Here is a 14,963-nt window from a genome sequence, read left to right as displayed (position 1 = left end):
GTTGCCTCCTTTCTTGAGTTGGTACTCAGAATCCATCTTCTGCTGTACTTTAGTCATGGGAATCATGGCTACTACGAAGAGTAGTGGGGACAGTGAGTCGCCTTGAAAGATCCCTCTCCTGGAGTTAACCTCTGCTAGTCTTACCTCAGAGCTTGTAGGTATGGTATTCCAGTTGTGTACTGTATTTTTTAGGAAGCTGATGGTGTTTTCCTCTGCCCCATATATTTTCAGGCATTCTGTTAGCCACGTGTGTGCGGTATCATTTTAATGGCTTTCTTGTAGTCAATCCATATTATTATTATTATTATTATTATTATTATTATTATTATTATTATTATTATTATTATTATTATTATTATATTGCCAGTCAAATTTCCTATTAAAGATATCTCCATCGTCCTTATAAATCTAAGGAGCGTCCACGAGAGAAGTGATACGAACACACATCATCTGAGAAGATATCACGCAATCTATCTTCAATCAATATCTCATTACTCCCTCTCTCCATTTTCGTTCTCTCCCCGAGTAACGAGTCTACCTACCCAGGCTCCGACGCTAAACGAACGATCTTCGTTAGGCTTTAATGAACGACTTAACGACCTCGTTACTCATCGGTGATACAGTAGGAGGTCAGGGAAGGTAAAGGGGGGCGGAGGTAGGCTAAGCCCCTCCCTCCACCACCCACAAATTGTTAAAAAAAAAAAAACTCTTGCATATGAAATTCACGTTAAAAGTGAGCATTACCTAAAAGGTTGAATCGAAAACGGGGTAGGATTTGCTTGACTGAACAGGACGAAACATTTCAGAATATGCAATAGAAGCAAAGACGAAATACGAAAGAAGAAAGGCAGCTTTGTAATACGAAGTTTCTGCGATATACAACTAAGGTTTGGAACACAGAGGGATGCAGCAAGGTGTATACGATAAAAGAGGAGTTCCAAATGCTAATGCAATATGATGAATAACTCTGAGAAAAACCTGGCCCAGATTCTCAAAGGACGTTTTAAATGTTAAACGTGCATATGAAATGGATAGCGCTGGGAGTATTATTTGCCTAAATGCCAAGAAAAACACTGCCCTTGAGTGAAGTAAGATGCACTTTTACTACATCAGGTGATAGATATAATAATATATATATATATATAGATATATATATATATATATATATATATATATATATCATATATCAAGGAATAACGTAAGTCATCATAACTATTATATAAATTACAATGACGTTGAGCACAATATACTGTAGCACGATTCACGCAAAAGAAAGGATCGGGCTTATCGTTGCGTAAAAAAATTAAATAAATAAATAAAAAACCCTTTCAATAACAGCAACTGGGACTGTCTCTTGGCCCGAGAAAGATGTAGATCAATGACCGACCCTGACCCCCGACAAGCCCCGCCCACAGGAAGGCATTTGTGGTCGTTCCCAGTGTTTGTAATACTACTGGTAAAACAGTAGCCTCCTCTCTATTCTACTTTCTTTTATCAGCATTCGCTTCCGCTCTCCCTTATTCTATGATCATACAATGGATCAACCATACGGGAAGAAACGCAAGTCTAGCAAGTACAACAAATATCAATAGAATAACTAGTAAACATATATAGTACACATATACGCATACGCATACACACACAGACGCACACACACATTATATATATATATATATATATATGTATGTATGTATGTATGTATACTTTAAATGTATATTTATACAGATACACACACATATATAAGTATATAATATAAATATATATAATACATATATATGTGTATATATATATAATAGTATATAATATATATATATATATATATATATATTATTCATACATACACACACACCACACACACACACACACACATATATATATATATATATATATATATATATAACATATATATATATATACATATATATATATATATATATATAATATATATATATATATATATATATATATATATTTACACATACATGTGGGTGTGTATATATCTACTATACATTTACAGGTATATATATCTATATATATTATATATATATATAGATAATATATATATATATATCGTATCATAATGATATATGTATATATATATATTATATATAATATATATATATATTAAATATAATCATAAATGTATATATATAATATAAACATAAAGATATCTTTTTTCATCGTTACAACTGCCAATATTTGTTAACAAATGGTGACTATAAGTTAGACTCGAGACTACTGAACCAACCTTCACTGCATGTATAAATTAACCTGAATTCAGGAATGCTAATTATTTTTGCATTTGACATGCCATTTGCATTTTCATCTATTTATTCATTAAGTTGTTAATATATGTTTTTTTTCTTTTTTAAATAACCGATCTCTTCTTCATGTATATCTTAATACATTCTGCTACTTCTTTCCTAAGAACACCATATTCTTGGGAAGCTTACATTTCAAGCCTATGGCCCTTATGGGATTGTGCCATATGAATAGTGATCATCTTCCAAAAGGGTTTTTATAACAAAAAAATAAATTATCTACGATTACAACTCATAAAACAACAGCCAAGAAACCCACGACCTTAAATAACCTCTATGTTATTACGGAGTCAACGTAAAAAAAACATGTACATCATGATTATCCTTGTATTTTTGTATAATCAAAAGCAAGATATGATTGGCTGCTTCATATACTCACTACAATAGATTTAGGTCAGTTGCTGTAAAAAAATCAATTCTAATAAACACTACACGCATCACGACTCAAACGTTACCAAAATACACTTGATGAATTAGGCAATTGACGATTTTTTACTTATTTATTAATTTTTTTTTTTTAGGGGGGAACGCCAAGGCTCGTGATGAATGAGTTCCTCCAGGACCCTACCAATTCGCTTCTGACCTAACAGCTGATTAGGACAGTCCGAACTTGAATGCAATATAAAAGGAAAATTTTACGAGGCACGTAAATAATTTTTTAAAAACTACTACAGCAAAAAGTAAAATTAAATCTCAACTGAGCTCCGATTAATAAAAAAGCGGATACTCACTATATTTCCTATTACTTTTAAAGAAAAGACGACATGGCATATATAATTTAGCCTGACACGCATAAAAACGTTCGTTTGAAACAAGGCAACCCTAAAAGATAATGACAAGAAAGGAAACTAGAAATAAGGTTAATATTTAACACTTACTCTCAAGCTGAACGAAAGCGACAGCCGAGTTTCCTCCGTATTCCTTTTTCATGAAAAGTTCTGTGGTGACACCTCGGTGGCCGCGAGTTCGATTCTCGGGCATTCCATTGAGGTGTGAAAGATGTGTATTCCTGGAGATGGAAGTTCACTCTCGACGTGGTTCGGAAGCCACCTAAAGCCGTTGGTCTCGTTGCTGAATAACCACTGGTTCCATGCAACGTAAAAACACCATACAAACAAATAACAAACAGACAACTGGATATCATGTTGAAGTTTGCAGTTTCTTTAATTCTTCGTGCCACAGAGAAACTGGAGAGCAGAGGAATGAACTGCTCCTCTAGGAAAGCTTGGACACTGGCATTTTTAAAGTTCAAGCAGTCTCGTTTCTACATCTCTATCTCCTGTAATCGTATGTTTTTTTTTTTTTTGTTTTTTTTTGTACTGATGCTTTATATCCGCTGTATACGAAGTTTTTCTTCTTTGGAGTCGAGGTGTTCAAATAAAACGAATGATAATACAACTAAAATTGAGGCCCTTTTCTGGGAGATTTTTCTAATAGAGTGCTCCTGTTTTTGTACTACACTATTCCCACACAATATCCTTTGGACTCTTTAACTGCGGAGAACATGATGAGCACATTTTTACAGGTGATCATTTTGCGCTCTTTGCTCCCAATAGTGTCAGTTCACATCTACACTTCCAGAAACACACAATCAAAACACTGAAAGGTAAATACTAATTTCCGTAACTTGGTCTACTATAACTTGCTAGACCGTCTTTATTGGCAGAAAAACAAAAGGTGCCTAAATTTCGACATCACATTAGACACCAAGGCTTCTCTGTTGTACGAGTAGTCAGAATAGATTACTAAAGCTGACCAAAGGTCTCCACTGCATAGCACAACGCATACCACTGGCTACTCAACTATCTCACTTACCTGTAAAGAGAAAATAAAACATTAACTGATCATTGTGGAAAACTCTTCACTCATCAACACAGTAGGAGTCGTATGCTTCCCCACATGTTAAATCTTTTAAGGAGTCTACTACCGCTTAATTAATTCTTAAAAGGCACCTTGTCAGTACTGACACACACACACACACACACACACACACACACACACACACACATATATATATATATATATATATATATATATATATATATATATATATATATATATATATACAAAGGTATATAAGCCAAGAGAAGGAAAAATAATCAGCGGAGTTTCTCCAAGATCTTTCGACTGAAACGTCCTTTACTCAGCAAACTGTTTTTGTCTGCTGAGTAAAGGGCGTTCAGTCGAAAGATCTTGCAGAAACTCCGTTGTTTAATTTTCCTTCGTGGGTTATATATTTATCTCGTTCCAAACTTTCGTGATTCAGTTATACATATATATATATATATATATATATATATATATATATATATATATATATGATATATATTATATATAAAACAGGTTATAAACTAAATCCTATAAAGTAATCCCCTTGGACAAAACAATGACAGCATAAACACGCACGTCCATAATTACCAAACATACACAGATACTGATATACATATATATATATATATATATATATATATATATATATATATATATATATATATATATATATATATATATATATATATTCGTTAAAAGCAATTGCCTTAGTGGCATCAATATGTTTCTTGTTAGTTTCTTCATACCGTCGGAGTTTTTTCCGATTCGCGTCATTATCACATGTCATTGTATTTTGATTATTTATTTAACCACAAGTAGAAACTTTCACTCTTGTTGTCATACTTCTTCTTTGTACCCGAAACAACGTCTTAAAATGGTCAAGCTGTTAATCCCTTGATCAGACTGTACCCAGACTTCAAGGTCATTCTTCCCACACGATGATATAGTAAATAGGTCGAATGGACGGATTGTAATATCGCTTGATAATGCCTATAAAGGCGGAGCAGCTGTCGAAACAACAATCAGTAAATGGATGGAGAAGTCTGCGTATTTTTCATCAGAAATTGACGAACGAGAATCGGAAAAAAAATAACCTACTACGGTATGAAGATACCTGAAAGAAGCTTATTGATGGCACTAAGGCTTTTGTTTTTAACGAAAATTGTTCAAGAGAAAAACTATATATATAATATATATATTATATAATATCAAGTATATATCTATATATATATATTATATATATATATATATATATATATATATATATATATATATATATATATATATATATCAGTATGCGTTATCTTTGCAAACATGGGCGTGCGAGTGTCCAGAAAAATTATTTAGCACCAAGTAACTTCATGCGAGAGAATTAACGTCCCAAAGGAATGGATTTTACATTCGACATAAAACAACGAAATGGTTCAACCTTTGACCCAGACTTGAAAACGAGGCCAAGGGAGCTATGGTGAACAAGCAGAGCAGACAGAGAACAATACCATAAAAGAAAAGGGAAGTCCTTTAAAGAAACTCATTCGGTTTATGGCTGTTGGGACGATAGGAAAATAGTATATCTCTTTCACGGCTCTGGCGGAGTTGAAAGTTTTACGCTGTTGCGATATATTACTTCTGTTTTAATTGGGTTTTATATTAAACCCTTTAATACTAAGGTCTTGAAGATATATCAGTTTCATTAGTACTGAAGTTATATCAGTTACAATCTCGATATTTTTTTATATAATACTTTAAGGAGCAATAAATCAAGTGTTGAATACTTAAACGTCAAACTAATGTAACGTAGTTGGAAGGATCTATGAATACAATGACTGGCTGAATAAAGACATGTCAGCCATAATGCCAAGTACTGGGTAACCTTCAGCTATTAAGATGATGAAAGGAGGGAGTTGGAGCGGTTGGACGGCAAGATGCTGAGATCTAGAAAATAAAGGCGATGAAGGACAAAAATCTAAAGGTAAAAATTGGAGAAAACCTCACAGTAGTACAAAGAGGTTGAACAGCAAGATAGAGAAATATAGGCAAAGTAAACGACTAAAAAGTGAGCAGAGTCGAGGGCCAAATGGACACTCCAAACACCCTTTAATAATGCCTACAGTACACCACTAACCCACTTCGGGAGATCTGAGTGGGCTTCATTTTTTTCCGCCATATATCTTCTCCATTTAATGAAAGTTTGTAGAAATCACATTTAATAACTGGAGCGTTTTGCTAAAGTCTTTATTTATACTTTCAGTTCATCAGTCACCGGAGTGTTTGCGTTTTTAAAGCTACATGGAATATTATTTACGGAATATGAATATAAAATTTAAGCCAAAGGCTAAGTGCTTAGAACTAAGAGGTCATTCAGCGCTGAAAATGAAACTGAGAGTAAAAGAGGTTTGAAAGGCGTAACAGGATGAAAATCCTAAAGCAATTGCACTATGAAACAATGTGCTAAGGCGAAGGTGAAAAGAAAGACGGAATAGAGAAAATATGAACAAAGGTACAATAAAACTATTGAAAGGGGTTGGAACTATCGTGGAGCTGAGTAGTGGGAAAAAAGTGCAAATGGTGATACAAGCGACAGATTTGACATGAGAACTCTTATAATCCTCATAAATCTAAATCTAAATCCAGCCACCTCAATATATTTCTAAGATGGCAGACACTTTTCCAAAATGGCGTCAATTTTCTATACATTTAAAATATTTTCATTACATAAGCCTAGAAAAGTTGCGTACTGTCCATATAATGATTGTGAGTTTATATCTTGGCATTCTTACTGTCATTAAGAGATAAACTGAACCCATCTTTCCAATATAGCCACCATATTTCCAAAATGGCTGCCAAAGATATAAATGTATATATCTCTTGATAGATGACAATATGTTTCGTGTATCAATCAGTTTTAGCCAGTTCAGCTGCAGAGATCTGTGCAGCTAAGTCCAGACTTGTAGCACTTGCACCTGCCACGGCATTCCTTCTTATAAACACTTATTCAATTCTTGGCAAGGTTTTGCTACTACTGGCAAATCTGTCCAATATGGAAACCAGGCACCATCAATCTGTTGCCATCCCAAGTGTCTTGGACTGGGTAGAACTGGATGACATACTAAAGATTAGCTCCAAATGTGCCCTACCTGAAAGGCAGCTCTCTTGCAATGCTCTCTAAGAGAAGCCCTTGTAGGGGTAATGAAATCATAAGAAGCTCTTTGCTTCCTTGCAAAGAGATCAATTCTAGCCTCATTTGCATCTTTATCTGAACGGACTCGTATCGTACATTAGCACCACGAACTCTTCAGTGATTTGGAGGTCTTCATCTTCTACAGCTGGTGGTGTTGAATTCAGTTTGGTGAAGGTGGGTGTGGCCCACTGAAAGACAGTACATGTTTGCCATGCAGACTTCTTCCCCTTTCCATGAAAGACGGACAGTGTGTCACAGCCACTAAATTCATGGGGAAAAAGGAAGGGCTGAGGTTTTTGGTCCCATGGCTGCTGCAATTTCATGGATAGGTATCCACTTCATGTCTTTTCCTCTTCCAAATTTAATCCATAGTTTCTTCAAACCAGTTTTTTTCTATGCTAGATGCTGCTATGATGACAACGTCAGTGTCTGAGCTACATATGATTGCATTTGATATATCTTTATGCTTTGCAGCATATGCAGCACGCAAAAGGACTCTAGTACCTGCCTCTTCGTAAGTGCAACATTGTAGGTCGGCAGTGTTCTGTTCAGCTTTGCTAAAAAGTGCACCATTCCCTTTGGTGACAATAATGCATGTTGTATCATCTACTTGAAATGAAATGACATTGTGTTTACCAAATATGCAAATACTTCAGTTTTGTTCAGGTTATTCCTGAGGAAGCTGCCGGTCACTTTGCGGCAAACTCCTGTGCCTCTCTTTTGGCTTGTTTGTGCTTTCATTCTGTCTGTCCTATACACATCAAATACAATGTGTGCTTGTTTGTACCTCTGTATGTGCTTCTGTACCTTGTACAGAACTTTATCTTTTGCATAAGACTCAAATGTAGCCCTAGTTTGGTCTCAGAGATATTACAAGAGCTGCACCATTCATTATGATAACATCAGCAGTAGGCTCTTTGTCATGGATGTCTGATGCCTGCTGTTCTAATAGAGGCAGCAGCTGTGACTTGGTGACGTGAGAATAATTACGGTCTTCCTTTATGGTCTGCAGTGACTGTTTGCCCTTAGACTCTGTAGCAGACATCTTGTGACTGAACAATAAAATTTTGTTCTAGTGTACTGGCTAATAGAATCTGCTGGGTTTATGGAGTCTCTCAATAAAGTTTGTAAATTGTGTCTGTCCAAGGCTCTTCAAGATCTCAAGGATTCACTACCTCTGCTGTCCATAATTTCATGACTGCTAGCACAATCAGATCCACTGAATCTCCCTTAAAAGGGTTTCCCATTTCTTTTGATTAATTTTGCTGGATTCTCAACCATTTAAAGAAATATTTTCTGCACAGTTTCAGTTTCCTCATGATGCTTACCCTCAGATTTTGGATCAGCATCACTTCCAGTCTCAAACTCATCAATCAGGTGGCTTACTTCGGGACCAGCGCTGCACTGTCCACCTTCTGAGAGCATCTGCATCTCCAAATAGGCTGATGGTTCCCCATCTTTCACATGAGCATCATTCTGTTTGTGCCCTTGGTCTATAGCTATTGGGGGATAGGGACGTGTGGTTTTATGGACAGTGAAGTTTCCTTTTGTGAATTCAATAAATGTGTCATTTTGGAGAGCCTTCACGTCTCTCAAATGAATTGAAAGCCACCTGGCATAATGCACATGGTCCAGGGCAAAGAAAAAAGGAATGAGTTCCTGCAGCACGTCTTTGTACAAATTGAAATTAGGCTCCCGGTATGTCCTGAAGAAAACAAACACTATAAGATCTGAAGTACACGATTCCAAAAGTAGAATTGTGGAGACACTGATTCTCGTTTTCTGATCCAGCTTTCACAACTTAGCTCACTTTCTGCTTCTGCTTCCAGGATATATGCCAAATAGGCACTGCTGATAAAAACTGCAAGCTGTCACCTGGTGGGCCAGACATGTCTTCTTCACATGTGAAGCAGAGAAAAATGAATCTGCTTTTCCAGGAGTAGCTATTTCTGCTTCTGTTAGAGCACCAGCACCAGTCCAACCACTGTCTTTCAAGAGATCACCAAGAATTCTGAATGCTGCCATTTCGAAATGCAGCCCTCCAACCATGATAACCATATCACCAAACTCCAATGGCCACTCCCATTGGATCTGGTAGGCATTTGCAAATAGTGGCTGATCAACTGCTTGAACTGGGGTTTGGCCAGGATTAAGAAACTGTGTGGTTGCTCTTGCAATATCCATGACATGTTTCATCATTGCAAATGAATGAGCTGCCTCTTGAAAAGAGACAACATTGATGACAAGCTTATTTCAAAAGGGGCCTATAGCTTCTGAGAAGCACGATACGCTGCCCAAGATATGGACACAGCATTTTCACTCCTGTTGGACAGACTGACTTTCTCAAGCCATTCATACTCAAGAGAAATATGCTTAAAAAGCACAACTTCCAAGATTGTGCTGCCATTGCTTTTGTTCTATAGGCCGAGGGCTTATCCTTTTACCACCTATACAACATACACTTTCAGATATGGGATAAAAATAGACTCAGATATGTTGTAATCCTATCCCTAGCCTGATCATTCATCCAATGATATTTAATTCCCATGTGATCTATACACTTCTGGAAGGCTAAAGCCCCATCCTCCTTGGCTCAGCTCTCCCACACTGGCACATCCTGTCAATTTGGGTACGTTTGTTTAACTTTGAACTGGGGCCAGCTAAACGGCACTTGGGATTGGGAAACTAATGGCAAATATCTACCATTAGGTATCACTGAACCCCATGCAGAGTCTCTCAGCTATAATGTCAACCAATGTGCCCTGATAGTGCACTGACACCACACTATTACACTGTTACATTGAGTAGGTCTTAATTGATTTCCAACCTGCTAAAGTATACTGATCAAGCAGAGGTTACCCCGAAACCATGTATTAACTGATCTTTTATCTTGTATATAAAATTCAGTACCAATTTTATTCTTTTTGGCTGACATTTCTGATATAGTGACAGCCATCTTGGACATTTCAAGGCAACAAAATGATGTATCTAAGTATGTGAAGGATTGCTTTCAATATTTTACCATAAATTGTATGTGACTAAGGAATTCGACGTGATTAACCAATTAAATATCAATATATTTAGATATCCAATGGAAGCCATTTTAAAAACTTGCTGGCCATCTTGGGAAATGGCATTTTTTTTTCTTTTTGGCCAGAGGTTGATGATGAGACTGAAGGTCAAGAAGAATCGTTGTGCCAAATTCATGCTTGTATCACCATTTACACTTTGCCCTTATTATTTTGAAGCTACCCACTCCACTACTATGGCATCAATCCCCTACGGTAAAATATTATATTATACGAATAATCACATAAAACCGAGTACCTAAATAAAGACTTTCTCTTCCTATAATCTTATCAGATTTACCCTCAGTCCTTGACATTACTAAAATTTTAAAAAAATAAATGACCATCTCTCTATATTTCTAGATGACTTTTCCATTTAGCTCTCACCGAAAAACGCAAAAGAAAAATACTTCTCTCCTTTATTTTTCCCATTTTTCTTCTTTGCATTCCTTTGCTTTCACTCCTCTTGGTTTTTTTGAATTCTATCCTTTTTTTCTCCAGCTTTCAATGAGACTTTTCTAACTTTCTTTCGTTCTATACTTTTTTCGTTCTTTAATTTTTCCCCTCTCTTTCCTTCCCATAAGCCGTTAGCTGCGAAGTGACATTCCATACCGATCCTTTTTTCTTCTTCTTCTTGGTTTTCGTAATTCCTTTACAATGGCGAAATTTCCCTCACCGAATCAGTGAAAAGCTAGAAGTACAATTAACGTAGTTTTGCTATTGACTCGCTTTATATTTTAATATTATACCAACAATATATATATATATATATATATATATATATATATAGTTATATATATATATAGATATATATATATATGTATATATATATACTAATATAATATATATATATAAGATATATATATTATATATATATATATATATATATATATATATATATATATATATATATATATATCAATAAAAACTGAAACAAACATACACACACATAAATCATATTTATATACGTAATATATTATTGATACATACATATGAAGAACATGTAACGTTATATCTTTCTTGGATATAACATTAACAGCTCTTTTGTTTCAGTATATGCAGAGTAATTTACACTAAGGAACCCACCTTAACCTAGCCCTGTATAGCGTTTAGAGTACTCTTATACTGTACGCAGCCTAACCTAATTCAGGGCACGTATAGCCTGATGCGGCAAACATTGCTGATCTTAGCACCTACGACAGAACAACTGAGTAAGTTTAATTATACTTTCTGTTTTCGTTTCAAGGCCAGCATTGCCTCTTCTTTAGCTGTAAACAATGTGGACGAGACTGTTTGAAATACACAACGAAGCACCGTCTCTACGAGGAAACTGGAACGTCCACCGGCTGAAACTTTTAACGTGCCTTATAAATGTTGGTAGATCTATATTACTATTCCGTGGCGGCCTAGACTATGGTAATTAGAGTTTTTCTATGCAGTTTTACCTCCTGAACAAGAATTTTATGTTAAATTTATTCTGACGACTTTAATTAACCCCCAGGGGCTCGTACTAAACACGGCGAAATACATTTGACGTCCCAATTCCAGCTGGCTTTCGTATTCGCGGGGACGAACGATGCGGAATGCTCATATAGAAATACCTAAACGTTTTATATGTCAACATTCTTAAAACGTTTCTCTACTACAACGTACAATGTCAGTCTGAATGACATGGTTAGTCAAATGTGAATTAACAACAGAAAAACCACAGTTCACTGTGAAACTAACGAATGGAAATTGATAATACCGATTACCGGTGTTGGCCGAAAGGTGTCAGTTGCGACGTAGAGTGAGTAAGAGACAAGAGTAAGAGCAAGTTTGAAAGAACACGAGAAAAACAACAAGAATTTTCAAAGTAACCAATATTTTGGCCGCTACATTCTGCATTATAACAACGAAAATTATTTTCACGCACTTTTTCGGCAACGTTATGATTTTTTTTAATGCAAAAAATAAATGACCTCTCTATCCATTATTAAAAAAAATATTCTTCACAATTAACCAATTTATACCAATATGTATACTAGAGTATACATATTACCAATATGTATACTAAAGTATACATATTGGTTTTTATAGCGATTATGATCTCTGTAGAATATTAGATATCTACCAGGACTTTAATTTAGCGGGAACATTGATCTATCTATAAGCTACGAGGTGTAGCTATAGTAGATTCACATCAGCCGTGCATTTGATGTCTAGGGCAGTCCCTTATGACGCTCCTGATTGGCTGTTGATAAGCCAATCACAGGGCTTGAAGGTCTAGTCTCTCTCGAGAGTTCAAATAGGCAGGATGTATGTTCCAACTCTCATGAGGGATGCTTTTGAAAGACGTATCCCTCAGGAGATGTGGAACATACATCCAGCCTATATGAACACTTGAGAGAGACTGAGAGTTTCCAGCCTCGTGATTGGCTCATCAACAGCAAATCAGGGGCGTCGTAAGGGACTGGCCTAGACATCAGATGCACCGGTGATGGGAATCTACTATAGTACAGAGAACGTAGACCAGGTCCAATCCAAAGTATGCACCGTAGAAACTATGATCGTGCTGCTAATTTTTATTTGTCAGGTAATCACTGAAGAAAAGATAGTCCTTTAATATGACTGGCGTTCAATTCAGGTACCTTTTGAAGTGACAGCAAGAACTTTTTTTGTTATCTATTTATTTTTTTGTGGCAGGTCAGAGCATCTCTCCTTTCCCTTCGTTAAAAAAATTATATACTTTCGTAATAACGAGAAGAACGACCTTATCTCCTCATAAACAGGAAGAACACTATCACCGGCGAAGATGAAAGTAATTTCTTGGTCTCCCTTTGTTAACAGACAGAAAGTACTATTCTTCTTTTCCGTACTGTTAGATAAACAGAAGTGCCTTTCTTATTCTTTTCTTGCTGAAAAATAGAAACGCTCATTGTTTCCCTTTCCTTGACAGATTGGAAGCATCTGATTTTTTTCTTTACAGAATCAGAAAGTGTTTTCTTACAATTTCCCTGTTGAAAAGTAAACAGACCTCTATTTGGATTTGTTGATCGGTTGAAAAACAGCAGAGGCGTAACTCTTTTGACTTTTCGCGGTAAAGAGAAATCCTTTTCTTTTGATGTGTATTTCTCTCCCTCAGCTCAACCTTAAGAATGATCTCTCAAATACACGAAAGGCAGAAGGGAAAACTCCGTGTCCCAATACAGACGTTCAATCTCAAGGTAGGCGCTTCGATGTGACCTGCAGGTAAATAGCGGAGGATTGATGGGGACAGGTTGATATTCTCCTGACAATCCAATCGCTCCTGTTCCACGATGGATGACATATCGCTGCGCTCCGGTACCCGAGGGGGCGAGCCGCCCTTCCATCTTTGGTGGGCGGTTTGGAGATTCTCGGGAAAAACAATTCCGACGTCCTGGAAAGTTTTGTCCATCTCTTTTTCCCAGTGTATGATTTATAGTTTCCCCCGTCTCTCTCTCTCTCTCTCTCTCTCTCTCTCTCTCTCTCTCTGCATTGGCCATCAATCCATTTTTTCAGGCTCTCTTAAGGTGTCACGTTTCTCCCGTTCGTTGTATCTTGTACCATGAAAAAATACAAATTAAACACTGTATTTTCCATAATATCTCAGCATCGTTCAGCTAAACGGTGACGGGATGCACCACTTACATTATACATCCTCGTGGAACATAAGAAAAAAAATTGCAATAAATTAGAATTACTGGACGAGCAACATCAAGCAAAGATGAACTTGATATCTTCCTGGTAAAGATTTACAAATGCCCTGCTAAACAGTCCGCTCTGATATTAGCCGACTTTAATCAAGGGTTGAAAAAGAATCAGAATATGGACTTTATTTCACAGCTCACAGAAAATTAATTCCAGCTTTAAAGCATATCTTATATACATACTATCATACGTCTGAAAAATGCGTGTGTTTATCTATGCAGAGACTTACGTACGTAAGGCGTCTACAATTACCTCCAAAACTGAGGTTATGTATTCCAAGGTCTAGAGAGTAGAGTTCTTGATGTATTCTGTCCAGTAAATCGGTCGGTCTGTTTGTTTTATAATTTTGACAACATACGAATAAAAGTATGATCGGAATTTTGCGAAGATTTAACCAAAGGTGAAACAAATGAATGGGCTGCAAGTGAGTTTTAATCAATGAATCTGATCCGGAAGACACTTTTCGAGGGTGGGGTGGATTACTCAGCCTTGCAGGAGGTTTGCAATACATGAGGTCTTTTATTTTTTATTTTTTTTTTCTATTTTACAATTTGTTCACAGCTGTTTTGCGTAAAGTACCGAGCCATCGTTAAGACGTCTTCTTGTAATAAATTGACTAAATCTTTAGTTTTGATGGTATATAAAATCTCTCTCTCTCTCTCTCTCTCTCTCTCTGTTTAAATTATATTATATATATATATATATATATATATATATATATATATATATATATATATATATGTGTGTGTGTGTGTGTGTGGTGTGTGTGTGTGTGTGTGTGTGTGTGTTAGCCAGACTCTTTCTGAATTATTCCAGGGATTCCGTATCCACCACTGACTTTACAGCTCTTTT

The sequence above is a fragment of the Macrobrachium nipponense genome, chromosome 1, assembly GCF_015104395.2.
Source record: "Macrobrachium nipponense isolate FS-2020 chromosome 1, ASM1510439v2, whole genome shotgun sequence".
NCBI classification, from domain to species: domain Eukaryota; kingdom Metazoa; phylum Arthropoda; class Malacostraca; order Decapoda; family Palaemonidae; genus Macrobrachium; species Macrobrachium nipponense.
The sequence above is the reverse complement of the archived record's forward strand: the minus strand, read 5'-3'. Positions refer to the sequence as shown.